Source organism: Lagopus leucura, unplaced genomic scaffold (assembly GCF_019238085.1).
Source record: "Lagopus leucura isolate 7727_CA_CO unplaced genomic scaffold, USGS_WTPT01 Super-Scaffold_100001, whole genome shotgun sequence".
NCBI lineage: Eukaryota > Metazoa > Chordata > Aves > Galliformes > Phasianidae > Lagopus > Lagopus leucura.
This window is the reverse complement of record NW_024962262.1, coordinates 80,414,697-80,440,927: the sequence shown is the minus strand read 5'-3', so window position 1 is coordinate 80,440,927 and position 26,231 is coordinate 80,414,697. Positions and strand designations below refer to the sequence as shown.

At 37.1% G+C, this 26,231-nt stretch overlaps 1 long non-coding RNA gene across 4 annotated transcripts in view; it reads left to right on the top strand.

Moving 5' to 3' along the window:
- Positions 1-26,231, top strand: part of LOC122177299 — a 321,677-nt gene that overhangs the window by 43,710 nt on the left and 251,736 nt on the right. For all 4 annotated transcript variants that reach the window (XR_006178042.1, XR_006178041.1, XR_006178039.1 and 1 more), the window contains exon 2: positions 7,275-7,397. This is a non-coding gene — a long non-coding RNA (uncharacterized LOC122177299). The remainder of the gene's footprint in view (positions 1-7,274; positions 7,398-26,231) is intronic.

Sequence of the window (26,231 nt, the reverse complement as noted above, 5' to 3'; positions counted from 1 at the left end):
TTGTCAGAAGTTGGCAGGTTTGAAAGCAAAAAATTGGTAATACAAAAGTGACTCATCTTTGAAGACACATTTCCTTTTGATAGTTAGATAACAGTAGAATAATGAAGCATTTCAGAGTATTTATGCAGTGCATCATATTATTAAGCCACAAATATAGTCTAATTTCAAAAGACAAAAATTAGGATGCTTTAAATCCGCTAGCAGTCTGTTGTAGTCTGTTTTGTATGTCATAAGTTGACAGCTGTAGATCAGAAAGAAGACTGATATGCTCCTGGCAAGGAATGGGTATGTGTGAGCAAGAACTTCCTGTGAGATATTGACCTGGTCACAGTCAGCTGCTCTGAAATTTGTTGTTTATGTAATCTGTCTAATATGTCTAAGGAGCAGTGTATCAGAATCAATCCATCCAAATGCCTTTGGAAGATCAATAAAAGGATAATAAATCCAATAACTCTCTGTGATCTTCTCTAGTGTGAAGCTATGGGGGAAGCCTTGCACAGTATAAAGATTGATTCTAGTACACATATGGTAAAGTGACAAATGCACTGGGCCAGATCTATGGCTGGTGCAAAATACATTTCAAATTCATTCTGAAGCTTTATTTTCTGTAATAATCTGCTCTCAAAAAACAAATGTCTACAAGTGGAAATTGCTGAAGGCATTTTCTAAAGAGAAATAGACGAGAAGATTGCAGGTAGAGATTCCTGTCCCCCATTTATCTATTTATTTATTTGTTTATTGTTTTTGTGAATTTCCTACTTAATTTCTCTTTAGTGGAAAGAAACATCTCTTGTCTATGAGACTGTTTTACGTTATAACAATAAAAAAAGTAATCTGCCTAATGATTGAGAGAAAGGCTGTTGATGTAGTCTGTCTAGACTTCAGCAAAGCCTTCGGCACTGTGTCCCACAGTATTGTCCTGGGGAAGCTGGCAGCCCACAGCTTGGACAGGTACACTCTTTGCTGGGTAAAGGATTGGATAGATGGCTGGGCCTAGAGTGAGCTGATAAATGGAGTCACATTCAGCTGGTGACTGGTAACAAGTGGTGTTCCCCAGAGGTCAGTAGTGGGGCCCGTCCTGTTTAAAATATTTATTGATGATCTGGACTAAGAGATTAAGTGCAACCTCAGTAAGCTTGTGAATGACATCAAGATGGGAGGAAGTGTTAATGTGCCTGAGCATAGGAAGGCCCTTCACAGTCTGGATTGCTTAGCTGAGGCCAATTGTGTGGACTGTAATAAGACCAGCTGCCAGGTCCTGCACTTTGGTCACAACAGCCCCATTCAGTGATACAGGCTTGGGCCAGAGTGGCTGGAAAGATGTGTGGAGGACAAGGATCTGGAGGTATTAGTCAATATTAGTCATAGTTGGCTGTAACTAATAAGCCAGTAGTGTGCCCAGACGGACAAGAAGGCCAACAGCATCCTGGCTTGGATCGGAAATAGTGTAGTCAGCAGGACTAAGGAATAGGTTGTCCCCCTGTACTTGGCCCTGGTGAGGCCACATCTTGAGTGCTGTGTTGAGTTTTGAGCCCCTCACTACAAGAAAGACATTGAGGCTCTGGAGCATGTCCAGAGAAGGGCAGTGAAACTGGCAAAGGGTCTGGAGAACAAGTGGCTGAGGGTGCTGGGGTTGTTCAGTCTGGAGAAGGCTCAGGTGAGACCTAATCGCTCTCTGTAACGACCTGAAAGGAGATTGTAGCAAGGTAAGTGTAGGCCTCTTCTCCCAGGTAACTAGTGATAGGACAACAGGCACTGGCTTTAAATTGCCCCGGGAGGAGGTGTAGGTTGGATATTAGGCAAAACGTTTTCTCAGAAAGAGAGGTAATGCATTGGAACTGGCTGCCCAGGGAGGTGGTGGAGTCACCATCCCTGAAGGTTTATAAAAAAACGTGTAGATGTGACATTAGGGGACGTGGTTAGTCGGCATGGTGATGATAAGTCAGCATGATATTAGAGGTCTTTTCCAACCTTAATGATTTGATTCTATGATTCTAAATGAAAAGGCTGCAGACCTTTATATGTATTTGACTAGCAACACTGTGTATGAGTCCTTCATAGGAAGGGAAAAAAGCCCCAAATCTTTGTTTGGTCAAAGTCCTGGGAATTAATCTTTTTTTTTTTTTTCTTTTTTTTTTTTTTCATTATATTGTGGTAGGTATTGAATTGAGTATATCATCTAGAGATGATGGCACATATGGTTTATTTTCCAGTTGTCACACTAGCGCAAACAAGTTTAGAAAAGAATCCTAGCACTTCTGGTTTTGACTGAATGACATGAGAGGAGTGACCTTTCTCATGGTGCATGGACACATCAAGGAAATATTTACCCATGTTTGAAAACCTCACAATTCTATTTATAAGAGCCATTCTAAAAATGTTCAAAGATCTGTGGACTGGTTGCATCTTCTCAGATCAACTCCAGAGGCTTTGAAAGTCAGGAATAGCACTTCAGCCATCTAGATCTTGTTAGGTGAAATAAATATTTATTTGAAAATAAGGAAAAGAATGTGTAAAGAGTTGAAGTTTCAAATTATTAAGATGAAAGCAGGTTATTTTATTATTTTTATTGAGTCTGCTAAATTGTAATATTTGAGTTATGGACTTTTATTATGTTTTAAACATTCCTACATTTTTAGTGCACAAAAATCTGACCATACCTTAACATCAAACAGAATACTCTTTATTCATATCACCTTACCATCATAGTATCTGTCTTTCATGAATCTAGTTAAGGAGAACTTTATTTTGAAATGAACCAGGTGATGGAATTCAAGTACCCTGTTCCTCCAGTGAGTGATGTCTCGTTCCTCAGAAATACAGGCTTTACTAGTGCCAACTCAGGCGGCTTGTTGCACTGTTATAAATTCAGGGCAACTGTCCTCATCTTGATGGGTGCTCTTTCTGGGATGCATTTCTGAAGAAGAGAATGCAGACCTATTTTAAACTTCATCTTTAGCCATGGATATTTAGTGTGGTACTCTTTCTGCTCTGAATAGTGATACTTTAGTGAAAATAATAGGAATAGGCATTATTAAACCTTTGCCTGCTGGTTTCTTGGTATTTAACAGGAGTTAGGTAAATAAATAAAGAATCTGGTTTTAATCAGATTAAGTATTTTTAAGCAAATTCATCAACATAATGGATTCTAGATGAAATGAAAATGGATTTCAGGGAATCATACTGGTGAAATAAGGAAGTAGGAAAAAAAATACTTGTAAACTTAGTGACTCACTTCTTTGGTCAGTTGGTAGTTACTTATTCAGTTGTCTTCAAAGGAAAACTGAGATGACACTACCCGAGTACTTTTGAAGATTTTACTGGATTACTGTAATAGTTTTAAATATAAAACTTCAGAATTAAGAAGAGAATGTTTCAGATTCTGTTTTTCCCTTGAGAGAGGAAAAAAAAAAAAAAAGGCAATGGGAAAATAAGAAATGAAAAAAATACCAGGATGTAGGCTTTCGCCATTTGAAAGGAAGAAGAAGATAACACCTTGGTTTTCTTTCTGTATTTCATGAGCTCAGAACTTACCTTTGTTCTCTTACTTTCCTCACCAGACTGAAAATTATTTGCTATCAAGGCACTGAATTCTGAAGGAGTATTTTATGAAAATGTTGCATCAAGGTGAATATAGTGGTAGCATGAAAGCAAGGATTGGAACATTTCCTTTTATCCACTGAAGAGACACCAATTTAAGATGTTCAGACTATTAGCATATCTACTTTCAGAAATAACCAAAGATGGCTCATAAAATGTTTTCTTTAGCTTACTAATAGTAAAATAGGATGTTGGGGGCTTCTTGTAGCACGTGGCCAAATGCTGAATAAGCTACATTCAGACTAGTACTGCTTTGCCTGCTGCACAGTTTTTTAGGCTAGAGGTTCTTTCGCATCATTACAGTCCAACATATCTATACAAGTCGTTTAGGATAAGATGAGGTAGCACTAATAGAAATTAAATTATTTATTGTGGTGTAGAAATAAAAATTATTTCTGATTAGTGGCAGAGTTTAATTTCAAGACCATCCCCTCCCTATGAGTGTTATGTCCTAGGTGGAATGGACAAATTCATCTGGTGGTTTGCCCCATACAAAAGATGTGACTTGGAGATGATCTATTTGAGGGGTCCTTGGAGGCAGTATGTTTTTAATGCTCACAGTGAATAAAATAGATAAATAATGTAGCCAACTGAAGCAGGGAGGATGATGCTTCCTATAACAAATTCTTATTCAGAAGCTTCATCCCAAGTGGACAAAGATCAGATATCAGCAGACTAATTTCATGCTGTCACTCCCTGTCAACTCATTCTGAAGCTGGAATGGGATCACACTGAAGTGGTGAAGTATTTAAAGTCCAAGGTCCATTAACAGTACATAATATTTGCAGTTTGTGTACAAAGAAAAAGCTCCTTTCTACTTTAACAGACTTTTTTTTTTTTTTTTTTTTTTTTCCTGAGTAGGATCTCTCCTGTTGAACTTTTTATTGTCAAAATATTTACAGTAGTCATGAAAGATTGAGGTTGGTACTCATATAAATAGTGAAACAAAAATCAAAGTGACAAATACTATTCTTATTGTAGATGACATAAAATCACTTATGCTTAAATATTTTGAATGTTGTGAATCTTTATAGCGATTTGTTGGGTATTTACTGCAACTCTTGGAAAAAGAGAAGAGCATTATGTTCAGCCAGTGATGACTTCAGTAGTGTATTTAATGTATTTTTCAGAGTATCCACTTTTTCTGTTTGTCTCAATTTTTTGAGCAGACCTGTGATCTTCCTTTATTTTTTGAACACTTCAAAGAAAGAAGAGTAGGTTCAGTTTCTTCAGGTGCTGCTCTGGTGATTGTCTGAAAATGTGTGGTCCTCAGAATGTGGTATTAGGTTTTCGTTTTTGGAAAACAAGAAATAATACAGGTCTGGGTCACTATAATGTTTCATTTGAGTTCTTGGCTACAAGCAGAACAGTACAATATTTAACATTTAGAGAATGGTTTTATTTCTAGAGTTCTCGGGCAAATTTTGGAGATTTTATTTATCTGTGCATGTTCTACATGCTCTTTTCCCTCAATAGTGGAAGGCAGCAGGACATTAATATTTTGTGGTAATTCCTTTCTATTGCACTTGGCTTAAATTCTTGCGTCCTATCCAAGAAAAAACTGTGATGGCATTTAGCATGTAATGTCTCAGTATCATGGGATTTGTTCTTGATATTGCTCTGTTGTCTCTCACTGAGTTTTGATTTGTTTTGTTAAGGAATAAAAATTTTGATTTCCATTGTAACTCTGTTTGTTACCCTCCACAAAGTGGTGATTTCAGTTAGGTGTGCTATAGTTCCTTATCAAAGAGTTACACTTTATAATGTTGAACATACCTTTTATTTTCTTATTTGATACATTTTGTTTCTTTGTCTTTATAATCTGTATATCAAATCCCATGTTTGCTCAGCTGTGAAGTGAAATGTGCTGCTGTTACTGTTTCAGCGTATTCAAAGTAGATCTGACTTGAGTTCTTCAACAAAGATGAAGTTGCATGAGGTGTTCTTCATAAATGTTTATGCACTGAAAGCTCTGAAATTTTTAGGACAGCAGTACATGTTTCAAGTTATTCTCCTATGCCTCTTATGAGATTGAATATCACTGTGAAAGTATGTGAAGTGAAGGAAAAAGTCATACTATGGTACAATTGCTGAGTTTCATATTGAATGGCTACCATGTGAAGGATTAACACTTAAATTTATTTTATAAGCTTCATAACAAAACCAACAATGCCAGTGCCTGCCTGTATTAAAATCTGTATCTTAAGGGTTAACTATATTGCACAAAAAATAGTTAAAACTCAGTACTTTTAACTGTGTATGGCTTTGCCTGTGGGGATTTCTGTGAATGCTAATAAAGAAAACCAATTAGAAACATGCCAAGCTTGTTTTCTTCTTTGGGCCTGCTCATCTGTAGTATATGCAGAGCTGACATTTTGAACCGTGGGTCTCTTGAGATTTAGTCTTGTAATCATATATGTATCCATACCTAGAAATGATAAACACATAGACTAGACATAATTCAACACTCAAGGTTAACGAAGGGGATGGATAATATACCGGGATCAATTGCCTTGCAGTTTTGCATAGCTATTGCTATGCTTGTATTACTTTCAATTAAAAAAGTACATTTGCCTTGGAAAAATAACTACTTAATCATTAGAAGCATCAATTATAAAGAAAATACATTTGCATTTTGCAGTTTTACAAACGTTTTAGTACAAAATATAGAAAATATCTTCAGTTGCTAAAAATCTTTCAGACTCCAAAAACACTTTTTTTCTTGCCTTAAAATGATACACTTCAACTGTGATCTGCATGATCTGTTTTGGTTAAATAGTGTCCTAGTGACATTCTGCTACGCCTGGCAAAAAGGGTATAAGGGGCAAAAATGGATATATGAAGTCACTGATGTTTTGTGTAATGCAAGATTAAATCGATCTTTTGTAAATTTGATTGCCACTCTATTTAAGTTATGTATGTTTACAAAGTATCTTGAATTTGGTTAAAAATTGGCTGATGACTGGAAAAGAGAATACGTGAAGAAATACATATATATATACATATATATATATATATATATATATAACGGGATTTATATTCTTTGTGATCTCCACTTATTCTTCAAATCTGTCTTCACTTATCCTTTCTGCGTGTGTTCATATTGCATGTACACAAGAGCATGCAAATTTAGGAGCAAAAGTCCACTTCCGCTTTGGTTATGCTTTATCAGAAAAATTAATGAAATTCCGGTAATGTAGCTTTCATTTCAACATATATAGACATCCTAGATCATCTATATCTAACTCTATAATGCTTAGCTTCACACTTTTGCAGTTCCTATATATTGTGTAACTGTTACATGGTTTTCAACATTCTGTTGTATATTAGGTACTTTGCAAATGCAAGAAAGCTCATACATGCAAGTAACAATATCCATACTTATAAATGGCAAAAATTAGTTTGTCAAATATAAGCCTTTTATGATACTGGATCAAGATTATTGATGGTGATGATGCAGAAACCATAAAAAAAAAAAAAGCTTGAATTCTATATGTCAAATTGAGTTTTCAAAGTTAGGAGTGTTTTTGCCTTTTTTTTTAAAAAAAAAAAAGAAAACTTTTTTTCTTTGTTGAGCAGGCTAAATTTGAGAGAGATGAACTGAACAACAATAATCTCAGAATTTTATGGAGTCATTGTTTCTGAGTGAACTATGCGCTGTCTTTATATTACAGGCCTGGAAAGTAACATTTTCTGTAGATGTCAACTTCTGTCTGGTGTGATGCTCCATTCTTCTGGTGATGTCACATGCAGCATTGAGTAATATTGGTAAAATGGAAGAGGTCTCTTAGAATAAGGTATGTTTCTTTCTTTTCCATGAGATTAGAGTTACTTTTCTATTTAATGTAAATTAAGGCAAATAAGTATTTAAATCTTCTAAAGTTTGGAGAAATACCTGACCTCACAGCTATTGCTGCCATTGGTTATACTTCTAAAATTATCAGCAGAAGGTACATTCAAGGTATCTTGATAACACTGCAGCATAACTCACCACTCATTATCAGCAGTAGAACCTGGAAAGAGAAGGATATATTTAGATTCCTATAATTGGCTTTGAAAAAAATGAGTATCTAAAATATCAATGGTTTATACAGTGGGAAGAATTCTTATAATTCTATAACAGGATTGTAGTTTTCAAGACCATTGCATAAGTAACAGTAGAAACAAGTACGCATGGTCATTCTTACCTTGGTGCTCCAAAAACAAAAAACAAAAAAAAAAACAAAAAAAAACAAAAAAAAAAACATTAGAGCAAAATGGAGCTGAGAAACAAAAGACAGTGCGTATGAAAGACTTAGAATGGAGAACGCAATAGAAGAGACTTGCTTGGAGAGAACTCTTTGGTGAAAAACTCAGAAGGGCTATAGGGTAATCGCCGAAGTATGACAATGGAAGGGACAGTTACAAAATTATTTTGTTAGATCCATAATTTGCTTCACATTGATTTGTCATTTGTAATGGCTTCCTATGTGTTGGTTTCTACCAAGCAGAGCTGCTAACACTTCAAAGTGTTATACTGAGCTCTAATGTTCTATGAGGTTTTGTTAGTCTCGCAGTAATTTTCTAAAGCATTCTTGGGATGTTGTGGTTGTTACCTGTGACTGAAATTATACTCCCTAGTTCCTGTGTTATTAAAAATAATATATCTTAATTAACACTCTGTAATCAATGTTTTTCTTAATAGAATGGTTTAATGAGAGTGATTTTGAGAAATGTTTTCCTACGTGCTCACATCATTTCTGGTCAAAGTGCAGTGCAATGAATAGACACTGCCTAAGGGCATTGGTTCCTGTTTACTATTTTCTCACTGGTAAAGACATATTGAGGTGAGAGTATGTTACTTAAACATGGGACTGGTAAATACGACACACAACCTGCAATAGATCTGTGACCATCTGGAGCAGCAGCTGAGCCCTTGGCAGGATACCCCAGAGCATGCAAAATGCACAAGTTGCCTGTGCTTAGCAGTCCTATCCTATATATATCCTATATATTAGATTTCTATTGCAAGAAAACTTAAAAGTTAAACAGATTTAGTTAGGATTGTGACACACAGTAATCCTAGACTCAGAGGTGACCTTTAAACTACATGTTGTAAGTGGGGGTACCTGGAGACCTGCAAAGAAAGAAGCATTGAAAATGATGCAACTAAAACAACCACTAGGAAGATGTAAGACAGTGGGGGGCTTAATTTATCTTATTTTCCATTGATTGATTTTCCTACTTCTCTATTCTTCATGGGCAAGCAATTCACCCCTTTCAAGTGAGCAACATTTTTTCTGAGTTGTCCTGCCATTCATTATTTCACAAAAAGAAATGTATTAATTGCTCTACGCTGTAATGCATTCACTCATTGTGTACCAAGTGTAAGGGAAAATATTGCAGTTGGTATCTGACATGTGGAACTAATTTGCCTCTGTTGGAGTTCAGGGAGAGGTCTTGGCTATTACTGTGAAAGAAAACATTATGAATTATAGGCACCTCACTTCATGATACTTCATTTGTAGTTTCCATTTGTGATGATATACTATGAATAAAATATGGGGATGATATCTGGCCCCACTGCGATCAGTGTGTAAGGGGGTTCTTTTAACTTCAGCTAGGCCATGACCCTGGGAATATCTGCTGGCTCCTGGTGAAGGATTTGTTCTATTCATGCCCCATACTAGACCTCCTCTGACTTAGTTTTTAATATTACTACCAAATCTGCTTCTTAGGTAGCAATTCTCTCTTATTGAAGTTTATTTGTTCTTGATTTGGGGTATCCTATGCTCAGAGAAAAATACAATTCTATATCTGTGTTTTTCTATACTTAAATATGATGGAATTGTTAGAGGTAATTGTAGACCAACACTCAGGAAATAATATATGATAAAAAGAGAGAAAGGATTTCAGAATTATTTCCCAAAAGATAGGGTGGCAATCCAACAGGTAAATACAGTACAAATGAGCCTGAACTTGGAGAGGAAACAATGGATAATTTAATAGCTCTTTAATATTACCAGTATCTGCGATCACAAACTCTTCTCATGAGTATATGGTTGCTTTTTCTTTGCTAACTTGATTTGATAAGCTTGTTTTTAGTCCATGAATAGAAATGATTAGTAAGGATTAATTTTTTGCTTTAATAGCAGACTCTCTCACACTACTATTGTTGGAACATGAATCATCTATGGTCATTTACACCTTACAAAACATTCATATTTTCTTCATAGTGTCACTCTACTGAGTTGATAAGAGATCTTTAGGATGCTAACGCTATATGCATGTATATTAAAATAATGAAGTAAAAAATTAATCTTGCTAGTTTCTATTACTTTTTCATCAACATACATCATTGTTAAGCCTTTACTTTTTTAATTAACTTGACAAAACATACCACTTATTCAACTGGAAGAATACCAAGAACAAGAGCCCAGTGTTCTCAATACAGTTGATCTGGATTTTCAAAGTGTTTGAAGCACCCTGGAGGTAGATGATCTTAAACTAATTTGTAAAAGATCCAATATAAATAAATCTATTTTTATACAAGATTTCATACTGATAAGAATGTACAGTTGGGGGGAGAAGGGCAAAGATTTAGTGCAATTTGTAACTTGAAGAACGTAATACATTTGACTCCTCTTTCTGTATAACACAAAGAGTTCATATGTTGCACAATGTTCATTTTTAATTAAACATTTTATCATTGCACAGCCTTTTATTGACATTCCTCATAATAGAGCTGATAAGATCTTGACCTACTCTTCAATAAAGCAATGTATAACTCAATATTCTGGCACACACTGTTCCCTTTAGAATTAAACCCATTATTTTCTGATTTAATTTAAAAATTTCATGTACTTTTATTCACATTTATTTACTTTATCTTCTCAGATTTATGCTCTTGTTCAAATTGTGAGATTTGGCTGCAACCGTTTCTTGGACTATTACTTTTTGTTTGATCTGTTAGCTAGCTGAACATTTTACATTTTATTGAGTTTTTCCTCTTTTCCATATTTTAAAAATTTGCTATAAAAAGTGATTTATCATGTAATCTTGTTTCCTACTGTACCTATTAATTCCAGTTGTGATTAGTAGCACTAACTTCACTCATGACTGCCTTAATCATATGGACAGAGTTTCTGCTATCACAGGAACTCTTTCAGGTAGTAAATGAGAATAGATCTCTGAAGATATTCCCAAAGATGAATTTCACATTTGGTCTCTGTCAGTAACCTTTTAGAGCCCCGTGATAAAGCTGCCCAGGATCGTGTTTTTAGCAGTACTGATATAATATCCCTGTAGCTTGACAGGATTTCCTCTCTTCTAGCAGAGGTGTGGCAAGGAAGTGGGAGCTGATTCCTTCATTTGGTAGTGGCTGCTGTGGCGCCTGCTGACCCACGAGGCAGCTGGGGACAGATCAGAAGTTGGCCAAAGGACAAAGTGTGAAGGAAATAAGCAAACAGTTCTTTTTCAGTGTCTGCTGCCTCTGACAGTAAGTTTATCATGTCACAAGCTGTAGTATTCTACCACATTTAGTAATCAAGATGACATGATCCCCTTATGAGATGAGCATCCACCATACTCACCTAAATAGAATTTCCATGTAGAAGATGTGACATCTGTCTCCTTGCTGACCATCAGGTGTTGCAGGACTCATTTTCTTATCTCCCAATTTTCTACTTTTTCCCATTTTCTCATAATCTCCTAACCTGTTGCAGTATCTGCTCTCTCAGATGATAACCACTCAACTACCCTACACTTTTTCACACTTCAGAAAACCTTCACTGCATACTTGTTGTTTGTCCTTGTCTTTGTATTCCTGATCTATCACTGTTCGCTATAAATGTATATTGATTTTAGCTGAAAATTCAGAGATAATTTAATGAACTAATTTGAAAATACTTTATGTAGTATATCACAGACAAGGCAGAAATGCCTTGCACTTTTGAAGGTTTGTTGTTGTTGTTGTAGTTTTTTTTTTTCCCTCCAACTGGAGAACATTAACCTTAACTATTGAATATAATACATTCCTTACACTCTCCCAGATTTTCAACCTCACTTTGTCATCATAGCAGAAATTAAAAATCCCATAGGGCATCTGAGTGTGCCACAATGGGAATACCGCAAAATTAGACCCTCAACATTGTCAGCAAGTCTCAGATCCTTAAGGATCTAAGTAAATATTAAAGGCTAGAATTAACTAAACTTAGATTTCTGATTTTGAACTGATTTTTTTTTCCTTTGGAATGTGTTGCTCTCCCCAAACAAAGTAGCCCTCCAGGAAAATGTACTGCCCTGTTATTGGAAGTTCAGTGATATGTATTCAGATATTCACATTCTTTGGTTGTTGGGACACACAAGAATTGGAGAGCTTGGAAAGTATGGAAGTGAGAAAAAAAAAAAAAACACACAAAAAAACATCATCGTGATTTGGGCTTTCTTCTTTTTGTAGCCGTTTAGCAAAAAGGAATAAATTAATAGTATGTGTAGCAGATTTGTGACTAGCTACTTAAACAAGTTGGAGAACAGTGTCAAGGGAAACACAATCAAGGTGTGCCTGGGGTACCCAAGAAGTTGTCAGCACAGGTTCCAGAAGCCATGTCTCATCATTCCTGCCACTTCCATTCATGTTTGCTAGATTAAGCTAAATGAATTAAATGCCAATGGAAGCTTATGCCTTTGTTTGCTGTGCAGGCATATGATTGATGCACTGAAGGTTCAGGGCCTCACAATATGCAATAGAGGAGATGGAAAGATACCTGAAGAAATGAGAAAGCTAATAAAGTTATGTCATAACATCCCTGAAATTGCATATGTTAAGCAGGAAAGAGTCATACAAAGCTGCCTCTACATTAGAAATACTGGATAGCACCTCTGAAATAAAGATGTTCAACTTTAGTCATACAGTTTGAGTAGAGAGACTCAGTTTATGCAGGGAAGGACCCTGAAACAGTGACGAGGCTACTCATGAACTGCTTGCACATTGTTTACTCTTCCCTGCTCCTCCCAGCCTGGCATGGAGAGTAGAAAGGCATTACTTGTAGCTGTTCTGCTTGCTTGCCTTGATTTGTTGGTTTGTTTGTTTTCTTTTGTATTACTTTTTTTTTTTCTTTTCTTGCCTTTTTTTTTTGTTGTTGTTGTTTCATTTTGTTTTAATATCCCTGTAATTTTGGCCTGTCTGGCTGTTCCTGAGCTAGATGAAGAAACAGCAAACTAGGATGGAGACTGCCATTTCACAGATGTATTGCAATGCATTTTTCTCCACCTTTTCATAATAAGCTGTCCTATGGATTTTGTGAAGATCTTCTAGAATCAATGGAATATGGTGTTTTGGGTTTAAAACATGCCTTAAAAAGGTTAGAAAACAAAGTTTTGCAGTTTTTGCTTTTGAATATTCATCTAAGTGTCCTATTGGATTTAGGGAACTCACAGGAATATCTTTTATTTCCTTCTTTAGATAGAAAGACTGGTAGGATATTTATAGAATCTTAATGTTCTTAACGTAATTTTTGAAAAAGGAAGAAATGTATTTTAAAGCGCACCACGTAGTAAGTAGGAGTTTGTTTTCATGAGCACTTCTTTAAAATAAAATCTTAGACTGTACTTTTTGGTGAACTCAGGGAAGTGCAGATGTTATTTCTCCAATGACAAATATTTTATATTGGTTAATTAATTTTTTTTCTAACATTTGGCAGTGCTTTTACAGCAAGTAATGATGTTCAAAGATATGCCCTTGCTGAAGGGAAGGTGAAAGTGGCATTTAATTAAATTTGTAATCTCATTTCAAGGGATCTGCATTCAAATTTACATAAGTTAGTATTTAAAGTCTAATTCCTCAATCAAATTGTTTATATTATAAGTACAGTATATAATTAGGCACAGTTAAAAAGCCCATGTGCTGGTCCGCATGGGGCACAATAGATAACATCCGGGTGACCTCAGTAGGTAGTTCTGACTTTGTATCTTGCTGAGTTATCAGCTTCCTAAACTTAGGAGAATTCACCACCACTTTATGTAAAATCTAATTTGATTTTATATACACATGAGACAGGAAAAAAAAAAAAGAGCCTATAGAAAGAAAGATGTGTAGCATTGTTACTTCTGCACACATTTGTTTAATGCTTTAGATTTTGTTGAAAGAGAGGTTTGTTGACTTTGTGCTTTGGTCATGCAGTTCCTTAAGAATGCATGTGTTTTGTTGATCAGCTTACTACCTGCCAAAACAGCAAACAGCATTGAGTTTATAGAATGTTATCGGAATGCTGAAGTGCATTATTTAAAGCAAGTGAATAAACTCTATCTTATGGATGTTTTTACTGTGGTGTGCCATTTGTAAATGTTACTATTTTATAGGAAGCAATCATTCAAGAAGCATGATAGGTGATTGTTAATATACTGATATAAAACTCTTTCAAAGTCAATTTTTTTTAAAAACCACTGCATCTTTAAAATATTGTTATAAAAAATTGAGATGTACTGCTATTTTTTAAAAAAAAAAGAAGAACAGGAGAACCTATCAATGATTAGACCCTTTATGGCTCACAGGCTGCTATGTAGAGAACGCGTATTTATACCTAGAACATTTATTTGTAAAATGAATTAGAAAATAGGTCTTGAGGAAAACTGAACACTCAGTTGGCGCATTCAACTACAATTTGTAAAATGCAGATTTAGTTCCTGAATTTTACCATGCTTTTTCTTGATCTGCCTTAATCTCCTAAGGGAAAATAAGTGACAATTTTATCAGATCATGTGGAGGAGCCTGCATTTTAGTCCAGGTTCTTTTTTGGTAAGGTGAAGTTAACTTTCTTCCATTTTTTCTCATCCTTTAGATTTATTTTATGGCAAAAGCCTGATAAAGCTGTTAAGATATGCTATTTAAAATTAAATAAAGATCACAGATGTAAACTCTGCCAATTTTTTTTTCCTTTTTTTTTTTTTTTTCTGTAAGAACAATAATGAGAGTATTTCAAAGAGGATGAACATATTTATGTGTACTGATGGGGCTTTCCATTCTTAGCTAGTTCCAAAGATGTCTATTTTATGTATGAAATACTCATTTTTTAAAAAAAACAAATAGTCTAGAAATAAATTGACCAAAAAAAAACCCAAACAAACAACAAAACAAACTAAAGAGAGGGCATTCTGTATTCCTATTTGTCTTGACAGAAATTCCCTTTGAGTACAAAAGATTAAGTTCAGGTTACAGTTGATGTGTTTAAATGGTTACTGATAAATAAAAATAATGAGATGTGTACTCTACATTGTACTGTGGTGTATGCTTATAAATACGTACATATGTGATGCATCATTTTTATGCAGTGTCTTTCTATGCAGTTCTGCTCCCCACCCTGTATCCTCATGCACTCTTAATTGCATTTCAGGTCTGGCTTTAATGAAAGGACATTCTTCTGCTTTGCAGTTGCTCTCGGTTGTATTTAGTGCTCTGATGTGGCAGCTTTCACTGTATCCATAAAATATGAGTGAGCATCAATAAGCTATCCAAGAGAAAGGAGTTTTAAGGAGGTATTTGAATGAGGAGAGGATATCTGTACCAAAAAAAAAGAAAGGAGAGTTCTTTAAGTTTTATGGCAGTGGGGAGGAAAGGAGAAGGTCATTTGGGCAAGGAAGCTTGTAAGCAACTTGTCACAGGGTTAGATGATAAGATGAAATTGTAAATTATACACAGCAATCAGTGTGTTCTGTGAGTGTGCACCTCAGGCTTTAATGAAGCTATCCACTCTTCCTCTGCTCCCTGTGCAGCTCTTCAGATATTCATAGCATGAAGTCAAAGCCATGGATGTTCACAACTCGTAGATTCTTGTGCAGGAAAAAATGGCAACATGTACTTTCAAGAACAGTTGTACTGAAAATCCCACTTGAACAAAGCATTTTAACAGATTCCTTTGGCAGTTACAAGCACTTGAGGAAAGTTAGTGAACCTTCTTTTGTACACAGTATGGACTACCAATCGGAGAAAGAGAGCACAGTTTTGCGAATTAAGTGACCAGTCACGCACTGTGAATAACGAGTAGTGATTGTTCGTATCGGCCAGTTAAAAGTTGTGTCATAGGGTCAAATATGTTTGCACACACTGTTCAAGGACTTGTGACTAATGAAGTAATTAATAACACCCATGACCTACTTGCAGACACCTGGTGAACAGATTTCAAGGCTCAGCCCGTTGGTTACGTTTCTCAAGGAGCAATTCTACCAGCTCTAGCTAAAAATGTGCAAAATGAAGCTCCGAAAATAACATGGTAAAAATACCCATTCCTAAGCACCTGCTGCAGTGTATCCTTTATTGATATTAGTTTTGCTGGATTGATTCTGTACCAAGTTGTCATCTCCCTCAATCCAAACCAGGACGCCCAAGCCACCACAGTCTTTGCATACCTGCATTATTTTTAATTGAGTATGAGATACTATCAGAATAAGGATATTCTTTGACTAATGATATAAAATAATGATTCAGCCAATCTGTCTTCTGAGATAGGCAAAGGTACATTCTACTTTTTCAGGAGTTTGTACTTACTCCAAAGAGCAAGCCCAGTCGGGTCACCAGGCAGACAAGGAAGCATTTGGGTGGGCAGGATTGGTCCTGCAGCCTCTGTACAGTTTTTCTCATTCCAGTGACTACTGCAAAAAGCAACATCATCCCATCCTATTAGGAGAAGAGAGCGGAGGCTGGGGCTGGGAGCAGGCAAAACTCAGAACCGCAAGATTTTACATTCCAGTGTATATTTAGAACACTTATTGTAGTCCAGGGCTGATGTGCTACTCTGAAGAACAAATAAAATTTGCAGCAATCTCTCTGGGTTGTTGTGTTTCACACAGGATTTATTTGAATATTGTTTGATACTCATCCCTAAAAATACATGTATTTGTTTTTGAGGAAGGAGTAAAGGGGGATACTTTGGTTAGAAAGCAGAGAGTAAACTGTAACATGTTGAGTTTGTAAAACCTTTAGTCTGTCTTTTGCTTTTTGTTCTGTAATTGATTACTAGCACCCCCTTTAACCCACCTTAAAGGGCAAGCAGGAAATTCATGTTTTCGTTCATCAGCCCATCCCTCTGAAAAGCGTTCAATATTAAAACAGTTTGCAAGGAGCAAAGGCAGAAGAAGCAAGAGGCCCAGTTTAGAGCGTGGCAAGGTTAGGAGATGCATGTCTGCTGCCTGCAGCAAATATCGGCTCTTGTTCCTGTACATTTTTTTGCATGGGGAGACCAAATTAATTGGGGTATGGCTCTGTTCTTTCCTTTATGTGTGACCTTTTATTATCTCTGTGGCCTGTAGTTCATGCGGTGTCATAAAGCTGTGGGAAAGTCTTACAGCTAGTGTTATCAGCTGTTGGAAATTAACTTTAAAAATGAAATATCTGTGTTTCCTTTTGCCAGAAGGTGTCTGGGAATCTGTAAACTGCTATGAAGGTGCAATTGTTGTGGCTGTGATTTTGCTGTAGCTGAGTGTTGCTTGTGCATCTTCCCCTTTTTCTCCCCTCCTCTCCCTCCTTTTCGGAGCAAGCTGTGGGCTGGCAATCAGGTGTTGTGCTAGGGGAGGAGGGGGCTGCTTTCAGAGGGGTCTACATGGCGTAATTCCCACGAATGTAGGAGGAGGATGAAAAAGATAAAGAAATTTTGTTTTTCTGAGCTAGAGGATTCTCTGCATGACTTCCCCACTGATGGGATCAGCTGCTTTCAGGCTGAGATTTTATTAACAATTCAAATGGAAATTGAGGGCACAGGAGGAGCAGATTCTCACATAAGCTTGATCTGTCCATGAATGCAGTTCTCTGTTTGCCCTGACCCTGCATGGCTTAAGACACTGCCTGTGAGGCCAGAGTGCCAGACACAAAGAAAGAAATGAAAAGCAAGCACATTCCAGTAGTCTGCACAAAGGCAATGGAGCAGTTTCTAGCCGTCTCCCCAGAGAGAGATCTTATCTCCTTGTGGCTAAAACCCTTTAGAGTGTTTATTTGTACTCTAGCACCCGAGGTTTATGATATGGATGCCGATTAAACACTGTAAGTTCCCTCGGTGAGCCTTTTTGGGGGACACGGAGTTGTCCTGCAAGTATTTTCTTCCCTGAGTATGTACTGATCAAAGCGTTACTCTGTTTTCTCGATGAGCAAATGCTAAGGGGAAGGCACCTCAGAAAGCACCTTCCTCGACAGGAGTTATCACCAGCCATTAGAGAGTTTTGCAAAACTTTGGCTTTGGGACCCGTCACCTGTTCTTGGTGTTTAGCGCAGACGTTCGGCAGTGGCAGAGCTCGGGAAGGCTGCTCCTGAGTAACTGTGCCGATTAAATGTTGTGTCTGCATGGCTGACCTTGCGCTGGGAGCTGGCAGCACTGGGCAGTGGAAGGACGTGTGTGCGGGCAGCCGTGGCCACCTCTGTGCGGCTACCAACCTCCGCCAACGGCAGGCAGTGGGCAATGGTGCCCCACTGGGACAGCCTGCCGGGGCCAGCGCTGCATCACAGTGGGAAGTGGGTTTCTTATTCTCTCCCCTTGCCTGATGTTAACATTGACAGTGTCTGCAGATTCCTTAATCAAACTATTACACACTGATATTTCTGGCTCCCCTGAAGAGGCATCCTTTTGTGAAAAATCTCTAAAACTGCAAGAAAAGCATAAGTAAACAGAGGTCTTGACTGTGGTAATTCTAAAGGGACTCAGTTTTAATTGCCCTAGTTTTCCTTATTTTTAGCCTGCCCAGCCCTCCTCCCCATCCTAAAAAATAAAAACAAACAAAAACACCTAAAGCCAGCAACTTTTAGGTAGAAAATCATAACCATATGTTATTCCATTTGTTCTTAGAGCATTTAAAGGTTTTGTAACTTCTGATACTTCTTAAAGTACTTAAATTAGTGGGAAGAGACCAGCAAAGGACATTGATTTAATTAGTTCTGTCCCTTTAATTTTATGGGGGTTATATTATCCAAAATTAATGGTTGTACTTAGGCAAATTGTCAGTAATTGGTGACAAAATTGCTTTATTGCTTTTCTTTCATTTGATGCTAATTAATGGCCCCACATTATTAAGCTCAAGCCTCTTCTGCATTTCTCCTTCTCCATAAATATTCTTCGTCTTAATGTATCAGAATAAACTTTTTTCGACATATGCAATAACTGCTTTACAGAAATGTGATAACAAACAGACTTCTGATGTATGTTTTCCTGAAATAATTTGAGAACTTGAAGATACTTCATGTGCCTGTGAAAGAATACATTATTAGTGTAAAGGGCTAACTGATTAATATGATAAAACATTAAAACATTATCCAAATTCTTTTTTGCACCCTTCCTAGCAATTGCTGTAGAAAATCCTTTGTTTTGTGTTTACCAGTTAAAAATCCCCTAGCTTCTCTTCAGTTATTTGACAGTGTGTTAAATGAAACAATTCTATTTCACTGGAATAGAATTATCCCACATAATTTGCTGTCATCCTTTTCACCTGTTAAAGAAACTGGCACTTACAAAAGAGCGGCTTTTATCTATGTTTTTCAAATGATATTTTAATGCATCATATATATTCTTAAGTCCAGAATAAATGCAGCAAGTAAAAGTCATTTCCAGTTTTTCATGCAACCACAAGAACAGCTTGTGCATGTGTGGCTGGGGGGGACTTACTTATTTGTTCTTTTATAATTTCTAAGAATGTAGAAAAAATGAGTAATCAGTATAAATCATAAATTTTTACATAATGAATTGACACCAAGGAAGACTAGAGAAGAAGGAGCTACATACTAAAAGAGTACCAAAAGGATGTCTTGATGGTGTTTTAGGCAAAAAAAAAAAAAAAAAAAAAAAAAAAAAAAAAAAAAAGAAAAAAAAAAGAAAAAGAATACTGAAAACCAAAAAAGATTTCAAACTATGGGAAAAAGTATTTTAGAAATTTCTGTACTTTTACAACTCATGCTTATTTTCTCTGTTGTCTATTCCTGTATTACAAAATTCAGAGAACTGGATCTTCTATTTCAGTCATAAAGGCTGGAATCAGTGGTGAAATATTATCTCTATTTTCATTGACTAAGTTTAACTTTAGTTATACTTTGAAAGTTTTCAAAATTATGATTTATTTCTTACATTCTTCCTTTGATCTTTAATCATGAATTATGTTTAAAAATTTGTTTTAAAATAAAATGCCTACATTTGTAAACATTTCAAGCATTATAATATGGTATGTTATTTAAATTAATCTTTAGAATTACTAAACTTTGTAAGCAAATTCATGACTCTTTGATAAATGGCTTTTTAAATTCATTTCCCAAATAAAAGCAATTGTTGGGCAAAAGAAGAGAGAAAATTGACATTTGGAGTTAGAAATGTTTATTGTTATGTAAGTGCTGTTTCTTGGACTAAAGCGAAACAGCGATATAAGGTTCTTGGCATGATGAATTATTTTAAATTTGTTGAGTGAGTTTTACTTTATTTGTTTAAAGCACACTCAGTTATGAAGACTCTGTGGCAGAGTAGAAAAGCATCAGTGATTTATAACTCAGTCCCGTCCCTGATTTCCACAAAATGACTTGTTGTTCCGTGTTTGGAATAAAATAGAAGGACATGACATTATTTTGTAGGCAGCTAAGAGAAATGACAGGTCTTTAGAGTCCTAAAGAACCATACGCTGCAAACAGCTTGAGCTTTTTTTTAGTGAAGTGTTTGCATGTGAAAACTTCCCCAGCAAAAAAGGTGGAAGGTTGATGTTTGCCTGGGTTTCCACCTGCATTCGTATTTCTTTGTCCTTCTTGCACCTTCATGTACTTTTAAGATTGTTGCACTGACTTTAAGTGAGAGTGTATATGAGGGGAGGTGTTCAGACTTACCTAAAACATCAATACTTATTCATGTATCACTGAGGGGAGTGCCACGTGTTTCCCCAGGCCCAGCCATAGCATCTCAGATCATGCGGGCAATGGCTCTTAGCGTATTGGCAGTGACTCTTGCCTGGTTCTAGGGCTGGTGAAGCTACAATCCCTTTGAGGCCTAGGGATAGTGTTAAGGAGCTGCTGCAGCTTGGATTCACATGTTCAGTGATTTGGAGGGAGCTGGTCCTTCACCCTGTCAGCTCTACCGGCTGCTGCCACAATCTCCATGCCCCAGTCCTGTGGTGACCTTGAAGAGGAAGAACTTGGAATGGTGTATTTCTGCTAAATGTTGGATATCCGTCAAAGCAAACTTTGGGCTTCTTACTTGTCAGTGAGGTAAGTGGAAGAACGTAGCCCATAGCTACATTCACTTGGAAATTTAGTGCAGCAAAGTCTGAAGTCTTATTCATACAGAACCACAGGTTACTTACCTTGATTTCTGCTTTGGCAAAGAGTCAGGGAATTAATCATTACCCAGTTAAGAGTTTGTTGCCACTGTGATTGCAGAAGGTTCCCACTGTGGGATTTTGTGAACAGGAGTTTCCCCTACTTGAACGTTAGGGACATTCACTGCCCAGGCAGCCCTGCTTTCACTGCTCATGTGTCAAGATGTTTAAGGCATCAAAAAAGTGCCTTAATTCAACAAATTAGAGAAAAAAAACTTGGTGCTTGTCTCTGGTAGCTTTTCTCATTTGCTTATGTGTCTGTGTTTTTACTTGAATGTGAGGATAATGGTACTGTGGGAGTTCAAACCCTTATTTATCTTAGGTGCTCTGAATTTGACCTCTGGAGGGAGATGCGTGCTCCTCTGAAGTGACTATTCTGGGAATTTAGGTCCTAAAATTAGATGTTATGAATTACATCAGGTGTGCAATTATAAAGCATGCAAATATGAGCTGCATTATGAGTAAATGAAAATAAAGGAAAATAAATAGAATCCTTAGAATTAGGCAAATAAATGGCAGTCTGTGTTGTAAAAATGTGATTTTAATTTTTCCAGAGGATCTGTGTTCTCAACAGTCATCTCCTAGCACTTAGAGTAATATAACCTTTCTCAGACTGCCATTCAAGCAGCCATTTATGATGCTGTATAGAATTAAATACAGTGAGAACTAGCCAACAAAGAGATAGCTGTTTAAAGGTGATGGTCTTTAAGACTTATACTCCAAAGTAGACTTTGGAATGGCTTTTTTATTCTTTTAGCATACTAGGAGCTGTCCTAAACTGATAGTGCATGTGTACTTTGTGCATTTCTTCAGCTTCTGTGTATAATTCTATATTCACTAGGTGTGAGCCAAGGGAAGAGCCAACTGCACTCAGCCCACAGCTTGTGCTGTCCCTTTCATTCATGGGAATAACTATTATGCTTTTCCAAGTTCCACAGAGAGGGCACTGGAATAAAATCTGTGCTGTCATCTTTGTTTACTCTTCGTAGCAATGCAAGCATTTCCAGAGAGGCATTCTCACTATTCTCACTATCCTGCTGTAGTTACCTTAATCAGGTGCCTAAGTCGGGAAGCTACTCTGTTTATGCCTCCCCTTTGTTAGAGTAGCTTTACTCAAAGTTGGTTTGAACATCCACATTATGCACCTCCTTTCAACTTTCTCTTTTAAAGAAGTCTATCTCTTATTGGATGCATAGACGCCCTGAAGTTGTAGTATTACAATTTCCCTGAAACCGTAGCATTAATATTCTCCTGGTTCACCTACTCTCAGTGAGCGTTGCCAACTTTTCTCCTAATTGTGTTAGTGATATCTAGTATTTAATGTTGACTATATATTGATAAAAAATTATCTCCAGATATAAGATATTTCAATTTTAATTTCTGTGATTGGAAGGTTTTAATGATAGTCTATTTCTGCTTTCGAGCAATAATTCTATAAGGAAAATGTGTTGGCTCAAATGAGTATTATGTGTGGAGAGTGTCATCAGACCAAAAAAAGCTTTTTTTATTTTAATTTTTCTCAGTGGATGAATCAGAACTTGAAAGATGAGGAGAATGTAGGAAAATCTTTCCATATACTTTCCTGCATGTTTGGTAATCATTAGTGAGTCATGTAAGGTTTTGTACTTTCTGATCGTGCTCTAACTTTTAATACTGAAAATTAATTCCTTTTGGGTCTGCTGTGTAAATATACCTTCTAAAAAAGAAATAATAACAGAAACTGAGGTTGTTATCTGCTTAAGTTTGCTTAATAGTGATTAATTGAGGAATCTTTTTACTTTGAGAAGTCATGACTGTCAACCTCATACCTCCAGCCAAGATGTATTTCATAGTTGGTACAGGGAAAAAAATAGGAAATAAAGCTGCTCTAGGACTAAGCATGGACATAATAATGAAGAAACAGTGCAACGTAGTCAACCAGGCATGAAGAATTATCTACAGAAGTTAAGAGGCCAAATGTCTCATCAGTCGGACTTTAATAATGCCTGACAGAAGTGCTTGCACTTGTACAGCAATTGTTTTAATATCTAATTGAGTTTTAAGCTGAAATATGACAGTCTTGAAACATGAAGAGAGCATTTCCTGTGATGCAGTGCCTAAGTGTTTCGTTAGGTTCTGAACTGACACTAGAAAATTGGTAATACTTGTGTTTGCAGATTCTGGGAGCCTTCTAATGATGCATAACTAAAGCCGTATCCTGTACAGTTTTACTATTGTTACCTCTTTCCTCTTCCTGCCTTTATAATTCATTTTGTTTACCATATTCACTTGATGCAGCTTGTTCCTTTATTATTGATGTTATTATTATTATTATTATTTTTTGCTGTTAGCTGTTTGCAGCAGGCGCTGCCATTTGCTCTGCAGTTAGCATCACACTGGGAAGGATGTGCCCATGTTCTGCCTGTGGAGTCCAGCTGCATTGGCAATGTAGACTTTAAACACAAATGTGACTCCAAAGCTGACATACTAATTATGTTCCTGTTAATCTAGCATCACCCTTACACGGTCAGGAGTATGAGATCATCATAATGGAAGGCTGGAAAAAAAAAATTGAGGAAAGCTTACATTTTTTTTACTGAGCATGCATGCTGAAATGGATGCAGCACGTAAAATGTAGCCTTCTTTCAAAAAGGGCTTTTTTTTCCATTTTATGTCTTATGATCGATTGGTATGCGAAGCTGGAGCTTTTCAGGAAAAGTCTGGGATTATGAGTGTGTCAGCCCTGCTTTTAGCACAGGAACGAGGTTATCAATAATGCATTGGAGATCTCAGAATCCTTGAATGTAGGGAAATCACAGCTGGTCTGGTTTATTGTTGAAATTGCAGATTTGTGCCGAGAGGTCACGACAACTGCATGTCAGACGGTCACACATGCATACACACAGACGTGCCTTGGGGGAACGAGGGGGATCGTATCTGAAGCATTGCCACTTCCTATGTTTCTTAGAAACTCTTTGTATGTTTCTATGGTACGGCTTTAAAAGCAGCATATTTAATGCTGCTGGCAGTGCCCTTTTGACATTTTGGCCTTTCCCAGTATTGTAAGTTTTACTGTTTTTCTGACAAGTTTATTCGTATACTAACAGCTTGCTTGGCAGCAACGTTCAAACTCAATACTTAGGCTTTCTGGTCACGGTGATGGCTGGCAGTAATAGAGAAGGAGAATAAGTGAGTGTGGAAATGCAAAGCTGTCTCTTGTTACATTTTATCGATCTCATTCTGGTGTCATTCAATTAAGACAGAAATGTGATGGATAGTGTCTGCATAGATTCCTACTTTGCTTTCCAGCCACTCTATATAAAGCTTTTTGGGGGAGGGAGGATGAGAGGGAGAGCGAGAGGAGGAGAGGGTAACAAATGAAAGATACAGTGTGATTTGAATTACAGATGAAACTTTTTTTTTTTTAAAGTCTTTATTCTGCAGGTATGTTGAAAAGCAATATTAGCCAAGCTAGCATTCTGTGTTGTCTTGCTAGTAAGTAAATATCCGGCCCATTGTTCATTGTATGGAGACTGCTCTGAAAGTAACACCTCTTATTTTATAATGTTGGCTCATGACATCAGTGGTGACATTGGTGGTGTGGCAATAGAAATTGAACATTCCCACCAACTTTCTGTTACATGTTGTTGCTGTGTGACAGATGGCAGCAGAGGGGCAGTCTGACAGAATGGCATCTGACATGGAAGTGCAGATGAAGCAAAGGTGTGTCATTGAATTTTGCCATGCAGAAAAAATGGCACCCTTGGATATCAATCGATGCTTGCTGAATGTTGATGGAGATTAAAGAGTGGATGTGAGCACAGTGAAAGTTGGACTGTGTGGGCAATATTTTTCTAGCAATTACGGTGTACTAGCAGCTGTGAAACAATGGATCAGCTCTGATGGTGCAGATTTTTATGAGTGGCATGCAGGCTCTTGCTCATTGCAGGCAAAAATGCATAGCTAATGGTGGGAACTATGCTGAAGAACAGTGTTTTGTAGCTGAGAATTTGCTCTATCAAATAGTGATATTATGTTCTCTATATATCTGTTGTGATTTCCACATAAATAAATAGGAGACATTACTTTTGGAGCGACCTAGAAAGTTTTTGGTTCAGATCTTCTCTATGATTTATGAATAAACACTTGATTCTCTTGAATTTAGTATGCAGAAATGGCTGAAGAAATGAAAGGTCTTATTTTCCTAAGAAAGTAATCGTGCTGTAGGGCAGTAATTCCAGATAAACATCTAAAGATAAGAATCATCTATTTCAGTCTGTTGTTTACTTTAATATGAAACAAACAAACAAACAAACAACAACCCACCAACAACAATCATTGAGCAATTTTGTAAATGGAATACAAAAATGTTGGCTCTGGCTCCGTAGGCTTATGTAGAACTGCATCAGTTCACAGTTCAGCCTTTTGCCCAGTCTTCACTCTGATCAATTCAGAACCAGTAAATTACTTTCAATCAGACTCAGGGCTTTTTGCATAAAATATACAGGAGGCAGCCCTAGACCACGCTGGCCATTTCCAGAAGCCTCCTATGTCATGGCACCTCCTGCAGCCTCTGCATTAGTATGTCTGCAGAAAAACCTGGGCAGTATCACCTCCTCATTTTCTTCCTGCATTAGGCCTTAGGGGTGGCAGGGCTGAATGCCTGCACTCCTGTGAGAGGAAGGGGCCGCAGCTCAAAAGGCAATGTCCAGAGCAGCCTGAGGATTTTCTACTGAAAAAGGGTTATGGGGGAAGTAGCCAATTGGCCAGGAACAGAATACTTCACAGATGTGCATTGGCCATTACAACTGTCACAAAGAAACAAAACCAAAACCCCCTAAAATCTGAGCAAAACAAATAGATTCCTACCAGCTGGCTCGATGAGCCTCTGGGAAGCATGATTTTCACAGACCAGCAGCTGTGGCCCAGGCATTGTGTGGGGCTGGTGCTACTGGCTGGCAGGGTGCTGCATCCCTCACTGCTCAGTCACCACTCCCACTTCACTATCTCAGTGCTCAGGTTGTGTGGCAGAGGGGAGCACAGGAGTCCTGGCAGGCACATATCAGCTAAACCCTGGAGCTTTGATATTTAGGACTGTGTTTTCCTTGCACCTGCTGTTACTGAATCTGCAGTTAAAGCTGTGGGAGGTATTAATTACTCCGAGAGTGAATTGAGTTTTAAGATTTTTAAATTTTAAGGTAATTAAGCTCTAAGTTACATTTTGAAGGGGATGAGGCTCTGCATACCTCTGTTTTTATAAACCAAAGAGCACATTTCTAACTCTGTTATTCATCCATGTTCAGAGAAGTATTCTGAATGCCCATGATCTTTGCATGTTTTAGGTTGGACGT